The sequence below is a fragment of the Passer domesticus genome, chromosome 3 (assembly GCF_036417665.1).
Source record: "Passer domesticus isolate bPasDom1 chromosome 3, bPasDom1.hap1, whole genome shotgun sequence".
Classification (NCBI taxonomy): Eukaryota; Metazoa; Chordata; class Aves; order Passeriformes; family Passeridae; genus Passer; species Passer domesticus.
This window is the reverse complement of record NC_087476.1, coordinates 26,411,395-26,424,484: the sequence shown is the minus strand read 5'-3', so window position 1 is coordinate 26,424,484 and position 13,090 is coordinate 26,411,395. Positions and strand designations below refer to the sequence as shown.

Genomic DNA, 13,090 nt, shown 5'->3' with positions numbered 1-13,090 from the left:
CTGGTTTGTAATTATAATATTAAACTTGGAACAATTTGTTTTTAACAAGATAGTTCAACAGAATTTATTAATTATTTAATAAATGAAACAAAATGCTCTGTCTCTGAATAAATTAGATGTATCCTTTGAAGAAAGAAGCAGGAATATACATTAAAAAAAATACCTCTATTATTAAATGGAAAATAACTATGTTTCTAAAAATATATATCATGCAGGTTTATCTAATTATCCAAACTATATATATAAAAAAAAAGACTTTTTTCCTCACTTCAGCTTTTTTATTGCTGGTAACTCACATTCTGAAAGGGTTTTGTTAAGCCCTATTTCTTCTGGTACCTGTATTATCAGTAGAATTGTATCTAAATTGTAATTTATGAAGCCATTCAGTTACACAGCAGAAACAAGACTGTAGCTTATGACATGCTGAGGCCAATAGTAGAAGAAAATGGTGTTCTCTAACTGCAGGAGAGGGTGCAATTTGTCTTCAGATCTTTTGTGATGGAGCTGAGAAACAAGAAAACATCACAAGAAAGATTGAGAATTCAAAGCTTTTCTTATTGCTGGTTGATTTTTCTAAGCTTTCTATCAGTGGGAAATAAGCATTTTGTTTGAATTTAAACTCACAACAACACCACCACATATGTGTTATAAACCTTCACACAAGTAATTTTTTACAACAGTATCCCAGCTAAGAAGGACTCTCAACAAAACACAATTAATTGACATTATCTTCCATGTCCATTCACAAAGTAGTTCAGTTTGGATCTATGTTTGCAGCCTCTTTGGTTTCCATCTACTGTCCAGTAATTGGCTCTACTAAGCCTGTTTTAAGGACAGTAGATGGACTTTTCCAATATATGTCAAATTATTCACATGATTCCAGAACTTTCTTTAAGCAGTTTGAGATAGAGATTGTCATGTGCTGAGACAATACTGCCACAAAAATTTGAATTGACTAAGACTGTGAAAAAGTATATTTATGAGTGATCTTAAAATTACAGCCATATTCGCCATTATTCTCTTAACCCAGTTTTGAATGTTCACCTCCAAAGTGTTCAGCAAAACTTCTCTTGATGTACCTGAAGAGTGAAAAGGCAGACATAGAAGTTACACCAGCTGCTGTAAGGAAGAACTATTGTTATGATGATGCTGTGGGAAGCAGTTAACCTGCAGACCTTTCACTATTTGTGAAAATAGCTGGAAAGACACTGCCACACAAGCTAATTGAAGAATATTTGTGCCTGTTCTCTGTTAATTTGTATTTTTACGTAAAGAAATGCCCAATCAACAAATTCTCTAAGTTACTATTAGAAAAAACTTAAGAATTGAACTCTATGCTTGTTTGGAAAGTTTAAGACCTGCAGTAGTATAATCTCACTTCAAAATAATGTCCTTTGATCTCAGTACCTTAGGGATGACTGTGAAGACATAAATTCCTTCATGCTGAAAGAGGAGAGGAGAGGAGAGGAGAGGAGAGGAGAGGAGAGGAGAGGAGAGGAGAGGAGAGGAGAGGAGAGGAGAGGAGAGGAGAGGAGAGGAGAGGAGAGGAGAGGAGAGGAGAGGAGAGGAGAGGAGAGGAGAGGAGAGGAGAGGAGAGGAGAGGAGAGGAGAGGAGAGGAGAGGAGAGGAGAGGAGAAGGAATTGTCATTTGTTCCTCTTTTCCCTCACACTGCCATTATTCAATGCTGCAAGATCAGATATCATTTAAACACCAAGAGAGATAATTTAATTTGTTTGGTCTTACATATGAGTCATGCATTTAAATCTGAGAGCAAAATGTGACCCTAATTGCCAGTTTCAAGTGTCTAATTTTATTCTTGAGTTTTTGCTATATCTCAGAGTCCATCATACCAAATCTAATACCTGTGTAAAACTTATGCTAATATATTAATTTTACTTTCATAACCACTGAGCCTTTTATCTAGGTGTTTTATGTTATTATAGTATGTTATTAAATGTGACCTTCAAGATTTATTTGGAGGCTCTTTTCCTGGTTTTAGTAATTGTCTTCTGTTCTTTGCTTCCCAAATAAATTGAAAGCCCTTATTACTAATGTTTTGCTCTAGCCCTTAGTAATAAGGGCTTTCAATATTTTAGCAATATTTTTTCAATATTTTAGCAATATTTTTCAATATTTTAGCAATTTCTATCACAATTCCCGATCTTTATAAAAACTCATCAATTTTAAAAATAAATCATTATTACTATCTCAGCAGTTGTGTTATCCTGTAAAAAGAACAGAATTCTTCCTTAAGTTTTCTAACATTTTTCCTTTCTTAGAGTTCAAAATTATAGTTGGCAAGTACCTTTTTGTCTTTTTCATTGAAATTTTTGGATTGAAGCAAAATTTTATTTAGAACCTAGAAGTAATTAACTTCTAGGTAAGTAATTAGAAATATAGTTTAGGGGTTTATTTGCTCATTAAAAAAAAAAAAAACAAAAACAAACAAACAAAAAAAAACACCTGAGAATTGTCATATTACAAGAGCAGAAATAGTTAGAAAATTCTACTCTGCTTAACTACTCTACAACAATGTGTAAATAATTAATATCTTGGAAGTAACAGTGCAGATAAAACATAAAACAAGTATAAGGAAAATCTGGTTGTACAGCTAATCACAGCAACAAGTTGTGTATAACACCTGAGCCAGGTCTTATTAATTTTTGCTCTGGTAAAGACATCAGAACCTGATATCCTATAATACTAAAGTTCAAAGACATATGATTTATCTTAGATGTTTTGGACCTGGAGCTTTGAATGTCTGATGAAGAAGGCAATGATGTCTGGACATGAATTAATTGAAACACTGATTAAGGAGGCAACTAGCTTAACAATGTGTTTAATATCTTTAAGTACAGAAAAAGCTTTGCTTATCTTTACAACCATACTGAAGTAAGTGTTAAGTTTAATACATTCCAAATATGAATGAAACAAATATTGTCTTACTGATCTGGGTAGCATCTAAAGTTTCAGAAATTGTGCACCTTTATTCAATATTGCATTTTATAATGCTTTTCTGATCATCAGGAAAAAAATTATTTAGGATCCTTTTTATTTAAAGACTGATTTCTGTGTTGTATATAAAACAAATTTTACAATAATCTGATTACTGCCTGCTTTTTAAAAAAAAATATTATTTGGAACACTAGTAAATCAAAGTCATACACCTTCCTCATATCCTTGAATTAATCTAAAGTGAGTAACAAACTTTATAGCTGATAAGAACATGGATTTTGAATCATACTTTTGTTTATATGTGATTATGAAGGCAAATTAAGGCCACATATGTGAAGCAGTCACAGTAATGAAGGCCTGTCAAGATTTTGGTACTAGAACAGAATTGTCTGATTAAAATGAACTAACTTTTGTTCTGTAGCTTGAGAGCACACAGAGAAATAAAAATTCTCCTCCACCCCACAAATTATTACTTTATGTTTGTTTTCTTCTCATTTTTTCAAGCAACTAACACAAGCTGGGAAACAATTTATAGTACAATTCTCTCTTTTTAATTATTCAAGCAGTTTGACGCTTCCAATTTTCCAGCCAAATTCTTAGTCTCTGCATGAGGTAAATTTTATCTGCAAACATACAGAAACTAAAGTAAATCTTTGGCCCTTTTTAATTGTCTTATGAGGGAAATCTTTTAGAAAGGCAATAGCCTGAATAGTAGAAGGCAAAAATTGTAATGTGTAATTGGTCATAGAAAACAATTTAAGAGAACTTTGCACTAACTCCTTCCAGATATATTTGGTTTGAATTGGCTGAATCATTATCACGTGTGTTCTGGCATTCTGTTTTCCTTTGGGTTTTTTTTTGTTTTGTTTTGTATTTTGGGGTCTTTTTCCAGTTTATTACACTCTATTGACTGTTTTTTTTGCTTTTATTGAAAAAAATTAGTTTGTCATTCAGGAGAGATGTACTGATATTTAAATAGGCGAGTCTTTTATATATAAATGAACAGTTAAATTATTGAGCATTAATTTCCCATGTGACATTAGAGTTTACAGGTTTTTTCCTCAGATTTTTCATGAGAACCTGTTCAACTTCTGCTTATTTCCTTCAATCGCCCTCAAAATCTGCCATATTTTCTACTTTTAATAATATGGTAAATGCACATGATTCATTTAAATTAAGAAAAGAAGATTCATATAAATTAAGAAAAGAAGATTCATATAAATTAAGAAAAGAATTCATAGGGATTTTAGTAAAAGAAAGAGTTCAAGAGCAGGCTGAACTATCACAAAATATTATTTGGGTTTGCTACGTGAAGAGGAAAGAAATTTAGTTGAGCATGGTCAAATTAGATGCTGTCCAGTAGCCAAACAGGTGGAGATGAGAAAAATCAAAAATATAGTTCTGATGTTTCTCATAGATCATGAATGACTCCAAATATTTCCCTTAAATCTTAAAAAAGTCTCAAGAAAGGAATGAAAGTAGGCCTCCTGACATCTAGACTGAACAATTGCATATTCTTCTTGGTATCAGCCTCAGCCATGTTAATAAAGGTATGATGTAGTTTATTTGAATTGTAAAATACTGTCTTTCTTCATGTGTTGCCAGGTACATGTGGTTCTGCAGTCTGGACCAATGTGTTTTAAGCAGGGCTGTACCCCTGAAACTTCTGTGATGACCAGGAAAAAAGCTTTTATGTCTTTTACCTTTTCACATTGTACCTTATTTTCTTGACTAAAGCCTGAGCAAAATTTTTGCAAACTAAGGTTTTTATGTTAATTATGTTTCTGCACTACCATATTAGTCATGTAATAACTACTTCCTATAGCTTTGGAATGTTACAATTAACACTTCTTAATTTTAATGGATTTAAATGGGTTATTTTGAGATATATTCTAGCTTTTAGAAACCACGGATATCTAAAACAAAATTCTTCTTTTATTCAGATTTTCAAACTTCAGGTATGGCACCTGTCACAGGACATTACAGCATAGTAATAGCCAGGGTCAGCTGTGCATTTTGCATATACTGACTGACTGGGAACATACTGGTATAAACAGCTTAAGACAAACAATTTAAACTGGCAAAGCATTTATGGAAATAACCTCTGACAATAAGATAAGAGAGGGCAGTGCCAAAAAGTTGGAGCTACCAAGCTCTTAACCCAAACCAAAGCATTTATAGATCTATTGTCCCTTGAGACATATGTTCATAATTATTGAAGAAATTCTGTCTGATATGTGTCCCATGAAAATCTTTCCTTTTTAATTTTGCAGCACACGTTTGTTCCTAAGACAAATTATATTCCTGCAAATTTAGTTCAGCTTGAGTTGAAAGTATCTGGATTTGGCTCTAATTCCAAAGGATTTCAAAGATTTCAGAATTAAGTGGAAAGTTCTTGCAGTGACTGAGAAAGGCCAGTAGAATAAATTTGTAATGCTTGAATATCCTAAGACTCTGGAAGTGACACAAATTTCCTTGCTTATTCTGTTGATTTTGTATAGCCTGGTTTTTGCTGGGGGGGGGATTGGCACAGAGGTGGCTCCTGTGGAAAGCTGCTGGAAGCTTCCACCATGTCCAGCAGAGACAATCCCTGGTGGCTCTGAGGATGGACATGCCACAGGCCAAAGCTGGGCCAATGAGAGAGGCTGGTAACACCGCTGTGATAACATACTTAAGAAGAAAATCAAAACATAGTGGAACACAGTTTTTCTCCAAGTCAGAGAAGAGGAGAAGGGGAAAATATGTGAGGGAAAACAACATGGAGACTCCAAGGTCAGTGCACAAGGAGGGGAGAAGCTGTTCCAGGTGCCAGAGCCGAGATTCCTCTGCAGGCCATGGTGAGACCACGGTGAGGCAGCTGTGCCCCTGCAGCCCATGGAGATCCATGGGGAATGCAGAGATCCACCCATGGCCCATGCAGGAGGTGCCCAAGCTGGAGCAGGTGATGCCTGGAAGAAGCTGTGATCCAATGGGAGATCCAATGGAGAGAGAGAGCCCTTGCTTCCAGGCTGGAGCAGCCTGTCCTTGGAGGATTGCACCCCGTGGGAGAGAGACCCACGTCACAGCAGGTTTGGGAGGGCTGTGGACCCATGGGAGGGACTCACATTGCAGCAGAGGTCTGGCTGCTGCTTGTGAGAGTGGACCACACTGGAGGAGTTTATGGAGAGCTGCCTCCCATGGGAGAAACCCCATGGTCTCACAGGGGAAGGACTGCTCTCCCAGAAAAGTAGAAGATCATCTTGAGTTATGAACTGACCAAACCCCCACACCCTGTCTTCCTGTGCTGTCGGTGGGAAGGAGGGAGGGCTTGGGGAGGGTGGGGAAAAAGATGGTTTTAAGGGTTTATTTTACTTCTCATTATTGTCCTCTGACTTTGTTAATAATAAATTCACTTTGTACCTCTAAGTTGAGCCTGTTTCACCCTTGGAGTGCTTTCTCTCAGTCCTTATCTCAATTCATGAACCCTTTGTTTAATTTTTATTTCTCTCCTCTACCCAGCTGTAGCAGAGGAGGGCAAGTGAGTGGCTGTCATGAGTGGCTGGCATTTGGCCAGTGTTAAACCATGATACTTGTTTTGTTTTTTGGTTGTTTTTTTTTTTTTTTTTGGCCTAATCTATTTCTCATATGATTTATTACTTGAGTTTATTAACATAGGAGTTGTGCTAACACAGCTTTATTGTTGCCAGGGTCAGCGGAGTTTTTCTACAAGGCACAGCATTACTGATAACTGTAGCTGTCTCCCCTCTGTACTGCACCAAACCTCACACAGTCCTGTTCTTACCTTCAGTGCATCTCAGGTAACCTAAGTACACACGAACACTTTGATCAGTGACTGCCCATTTCCTATGGGCCACACTGAACATATTTCATAGTGTACTCCACCATGGGGAATACAAATGTCTTAAAAGAGTTCACAGAGCGCCAACTCATGGATAAGAAGATACTGAAAATCATGAAGCTCTGTACTTCTATACCTACAGCTAGTGAACAAGAGTAAACTGCCTAGGCAAAACTGGGTAATTCTACACAGAAAGTTTGTCTTATGTTCTGACTCACATCTAAAAAAAAATAATTTTTGTTCACCAACTTTAGTGCTCTAGAAATAAATGTATTGAAGTCCAGGATTTCTAGCATTTCTCCTTGCACATTTTCTCCCCATAGATGGAAGGGGAACTGACTCCAGCTCTAACCCAAAATTCTGCAGAGAATTTCACCCAAACTATTCTCAGATCACACCTCCTGTCCTGCAATGACCTAAACACAAACAGAATTTTGTTTCATAGAATAAGAGCTGGAAGGGACCCATCAGGATCACTTAGCTGAACTCCTGTCCCTGCTCAGGTGCTGTGATTACTTCCCTGGGAAGTGTGTTCCTGTGCCCAACCACCCTCGGGGTGAAAAACCTTTTTCTAATATCCAACCCAAACCTTCTCTGACTCGGCTTCATTTCACTCCCTCAAGTCCTATCACTGGTCCTGAGACTGAAGAGATCAGTACCTGCACCTCCACTTTCCCTCATGAGGATGTTGAAGACCACAGTGAGGTCTCCCCTCAGTCTCCTCTTCTGAAAAACAAAGTGACCTCAGCCACTCCTCACAAGGCTGAGGCTTCCCCTCCAGAGCACTCACCATGACCAAAACTGCCCCCAGCACTCAAGGTGACACCATCCCAGCGCAGAGCAGAGCAGAGCAGGACAGTCCCCTCTCTTGCCTGGCTGGTGATGCGGTGCCAGATGCACTCCAGGACATGGTGCCCCCCTGTCTGCTTTTTGTTTGGGTTTGGTTTTTTCAGTGAAGTCCTAAAGTTATTGTTCTCAGGGTTACTGTAATCACACTAACTTAAAAAGCTAACTGCAAAAGACATGTTTTTAAGTGTAAGAAAAAGAGGTAACAGCATCCTAGTCCTCTTTTGTGATCCTGGTATGACCACACCAAACTATGAAAAATTTTCTGGTGTGTGATCTGCACACCAGTAGGACAGTGATCCGGGGAATGTGGCTGAAGTGAAGAAAAAAACCAAAAGAAATAATTCTGCAGGCAGATGGTTACAAGATTGTGCCACAGTTCCTGTCCCTGCTCCCAAAATAGGGTGTAGTCATTGACTGGTAGTCAATTGTAGTATTGACTAATAGATGAAACAATGTACCATTGAAAACCTCTGAAAACTTGTCACTGCAAACTAAAGTTCTTAAAAAACTGATATGAGCTGGGCAGGGGTCTTTGGGGTTGTATTCTTGGACTGATATGCCTTCTTTCTTCACCTGTTAAAGCCTTTGTGTCTAGCTTTTCTTTTCATTTTTTTGCAGGTGCTTATGAAACAATCCTGCTGGAATCAAGGTAACCACAGGGAGGAGAATTTATTAAACATATTATGTGAAAGTTATTTTTTCCATGGGAATATATATCGGCCAAAATATATGCATTTACAAGACTGAAATTTTATTGCCAGTGTTTTTCTTCTTTCTTCCACAGTGAGTATATGAATGTGCTCTCATTAAGTCATTACCAAATTTAATTTATTTCTTGGCATACTTGCTGACAATCTCTTCCTCTTTTCTACCCAACCACCTTCAACTGCAGCCAGCCAGGTGGTTCACTAACTGACTTAATAACTTATAAATTCAGCTTGCTTTACAGTTTCTGCTGAACACATTCTCTCAATAACAACAGTTTTCCCAGCTTGAGTAATAAATGGGGTTACCTCAGGGTTTAAACAAATGTGAAGTGTGTCCTTAATGCAACCAATTTAATCAAACACATCACTGAGTTCTTCTAGTATATTATTTTCACTTAGCTGATATGAGACCTCCATTAAACGTTTGATCAGTTTTAATTCCTTAGAAATTCTAATCCCTGGCACAGGCTAAGCCTCTACATTCACAAAGAGAAAATAGAATAATTCCTAAGAATTCCATACAGAGAAGGGTGGACCTTTAACACATGAATGCTTTGTTCCTTCATTTACTATGACATCCATAGCATTTTTAAACTTTCCCATGCTTCCAGTGAAGAACCAAATTTGGATATTGTTGTTGTTTAGTTATATAAGGCAAAAGTCTATAGTGACTTCCAGCTGTAATAATCTGAATTTGTGACAATTTTCTGCATATTAAATACTTTAGTAACATCTATTATTCATATAGTCAAGTACATTTCAGGCAGTACAAAGGATTCCATGGTGTGCTTAACTGTCAGGATCACCATTTACTTTCAAAATAAGTGACAGCATTTGTAACTGAAGATCTAAACTTCTACTGAAATTTGTTTATGAAGAAGTAACATGGCTTCTTCTGCTAGCAGCTGGGTATAAATGGTGAGAGTAAACTAATAGAAAATAGACAATTTTAAGTTTATATGTGATAGGGTTTTTTTAAGTGCAATATTTCCTCATAGTCAGTTAATTGGGGGTCAGAGAATCAAATGGGCCACACAACAACTGCTTTATTCTAAACCTAGTAATAGGCGAGGCCAGATGTTAAAAACAAAAATCAGTTGGAGAAATGTGTTTGCATTTCAGCATAGAACCAAGATCATTAGGTTGTTCCTATTAAATGACAGATATTTTGTTCTTGGATACTGCAAACCTTCTGAAAGTTAAGAAATGTATATGCCACTACAGCTATTGACGTAGTTTAGCTGATGGATTTAAAAAAAATTTAATACATCTCTTCGAATGTCTAAATGTCCTGTCTGTTTCTTGTGTTGTGAAAAACATTGCTTCAAATCTGTATGGGCTTTCCAGATGCTGTCACTTGTAACAGGGGCACTTTGCCTGTCCTTTCATCTGTGTGCTGAAGGTCAAAACAATTCCATCACATCCTGATTGTTCAGACTGCTACATCATACCTAGACCTACCTTTGTTACCACAGTTTAAGACAAAACATATATGGATCATATGAAATATGCATCAAGTGAGGAAACATGTTCAAATTTAGATTAAACTTCTCATCTTTTTATATGTATCTGATATAATTTGTTCCATATAAGTGATGCAAACTCTGAAATCCAAAATCTTAATGATGGCATTTTGCATGACAAAGTATCTTAGACTTAAACAAAGTAGACAAACTGAGAAGTGTGGGCCAGATAAGTGTACAAGGAGGTTGATTAACAACTGGCTGGAATGGAAGCCTTAAAGGGTTTCTATTAGTGACACAAAGTCCTGCTGGGGGCAAATCACTGGCAGAGCCTCTTCCAAAGCTCACTCTATCAAACATCCAATAAGATATCCTGCTGAGCATCAGATCTTTAGTTTTCATCAGTTCAAGTCTTGAGTCTCTCTTGAATTAAAGTGTTTGTTAGCAACTCCAAATGCTACCCGAGCTGAAGCAGCATCTTCAAAAATCAAGCTTCTCAGAAAACAGGTGTCTAGAATGCCAAAACAGCTTTGAAGTAAAAGATGAGAGGCTTAATGCAAACAATGAAAGAAATGAACCAACCCCAAAAATGGGACAACATTTAGAAGAGAGAAAATGGCCTTTTGAAGAATGGAGGGATGTTATTACAGATGGAGAAAAAGAGGTAAGGATGAAGAGGGAGACTGAAAGGAAGAAATACCAGGCAACATAGGAAGAAAATCTCATTATGCTACTGATTAAAAATACTAGATGAATAATAAAACCAAGAGAAAGAAGCAATAATAAGCTCAGGAAATCACCTTCTGAGTAAATAAAAAATAGTCTTCTTGTTTCAAAGTTCTGCAATATAATAAATATGGTATTCTCTAATATGTCATATGGGTTTTGAGATCACTAAATTCACATTTTAGTGCTTTTTGGATAGAGACGTCCTTCCAAAAAATAAAAATTAATAGCTTTCACATAGAAATAAGAATAGCAATTTTTTTTTAAAGTATTAAGAGATACCTAGGATAAATGGGTGAAAAAAAGAGAATAACTTCACAATGAGAAAGATACTATGTAAAGAGGAGAAAGTTGTGTTGCTTCTGCAAACAAAATACCTAATCCCAAATGAAGGGCTACTCCCCAAAATGAATTTTTTTTCCTGGCTTTTTTGTAGTGACTCTTCATGGGGTCTCATGTCAACCTTCCCAGTTTATCTGATGGCTTTAACATTTGTTAATATTCAAAAGTAATTAATTCTAAAAGATCTCTCTGCCTGTGTGGGGAGGAGAAAACACAAAGAAGATGTAAACCTGCTGCAGGAAATGTGAATAAAATTATTCAGAGACATGAGGGAGAAGGGAATGCAGATTGCCTGCAGGCTAGGTGCAGGCAACAGTAGAAAAGCAATTTCAGTATTAATACCACTTATCTTTTTATAAGAATGCATGTGTCATTGTTTCTTTACTGTCTTGTTGCTATTTTGGATTGCTCTGGAATTTTATCTGTTAAAATTTTCAGGAAAAAAAAGACAAAATTCTGTTGTGATATTATACATGAAATCACCTGTATTTAAACAGATGAACTACTTCTCTGTGGTTTTTAGATGAACAGCAGTTTGGGATGTAAAAAAATGGTCCTTGTTAATCTATTATACTAAAAAATAAGAGACAGGTGAAAGCTGCAACAGCAACTGAGCTTATCACACACAATTGCCTGTCAAAGGGCAAGTGTCTCATATTAAGTGAAATTGTTGTCTGCTTGCAGTCTCTGGGCAAAGTGAATAGAAGGGAGTGTGTATAACTCCATTATTTGTAGCTCAGCTGAATTCAGCTATTAGAATACCCTGTAAAAAGTGAATAGCAGCACTTAAGCCAAATGCGAAAATGATGGCATTTTCACATTTCAGGTCTATAGCCATTACACGAGGATGCTTTGAGAGACATTCCTAGACTTTCAAAGAGGAAAAAAAAATAAAATCACACCCTGTGGCTACATGAAATGCAGACAATTTTGCGCACCTCTCAGAAATTTACTATTTCTCAGTCACGTGTAAACAGGGAGAGCTTTAAAGACACATCTGTTATGCTTCTATGCTACTGTGTCCTGCTGCAGTTTCAGGCTCATTTTAGGCTAAATTTTAGTATTTTCTTGTTAAATGGTGCAGGAGAATCTATCGTAGCAAAAGCTCCAATGGGTTTGTGAGGTGAATCCAGAGAGAAAATTTCCTGCATGTTCCCTAATGGATCTCTGGTTTCTTTCAGTAATTATTTTGCCTGTCAGTCACTGTGGCAGCTTGAGCCTTTGATTCTGACAAGAGATGATTGGGGAAGTTACCTTGGAAAAGAGTTTAAAAGGAACCATTCCAAATACCACATCAGTCCTCAGTGGTCCTCTGCAATCTTCATTAAAAGGACAGCAGGAGATCAGGTATTATTAGACTATCACAAAGTTATGCATGTGATATTTTATTTTAAGAAAAATGCAAATCACACTGTCTGGGAAGAAAAATATATGGTAATTCAATAGAGCTTGAAAGTAGGAAGACAAACCTAGCATAAAAAATGAACATGTCCAAGAATCTTTGGATGTCAAAAGAAAAACCCTCCCTAAAATGTTTAAACAATATTTTGTTTTCATTCAAGTAACCAAAATCTCTGGAAAATAGGGGTCAAATAATTTAGAGGAGAAAGGGAAAGGAACATTCTAGAAAAAATGGTTTTTGCTCAGGGACATGCAATTATCTCCAGCAAAAGAGGAGGAAAAGCAACCCAGGCTGAGGTTCTCCTTTTGAATGACAGTGCTTTCAAGAATGGTACTGGTTTGGTCCTTGACTCTCATAACCAAAAAGTGCATCATGTTATGCCTAAGAAACAACTAAAAATATAATATACCTGATGTCAACTGCACTGAATGCTCAATATTCATCTTCTTACTTTTATGTGTCTACTTTATGACTGGCTTCTAATTTTATCACAAAGGATTTACTCTAGCTTTGCTAGTATAGACTTATTTTTCTGGTAGAAAAATAATTATAAGCTCAGGTATAATATAAAAATCTTTCCAATAGAAACACAGATTAGTCTGAACATTTCATGTGTCCATTCTTTTCAAAGTACAGCCTGAGTTTCCTCAGTGCCTGCATTCTTGCTTCCTCTCTCTTCTGCTTTTCATTTTTTCCCAGTAACAAACCTGTTCAAGCTAGTATGAATTGTGGCTCTGAGCAGCCTCAGGCTGTGTGTACTTCAACAGAGATGACAGACTGAAGCTGAGGCTGGTGCATCCCCTACGC

At 36.6% G+C, this 13,090-nt stretch overlaps 1 long non-coding RNA gene across 1 annotated transcript; it reads right to left on the bottom strand.

The window, feature by feature from the left end:
- Positions 1-269: 269 nt before the first annotated feature.
- LOC135297970 (uncharacterized) lies at positions 270-13,088 on the bottom strand. Its single transcript, XR_010359916.1, has 3 exons — positions 12,991-13,088; positions 12,136-12,200; positions 270-504 (listed from the first exon to the last, which is right to left on the bottom strand). It is a non-coding gene; the product is annotated as an uncharacterized LOC135297970 (long non-coding RNA).
- Positions 13,089-13,090: the final 2 nt, after the last annotated feature.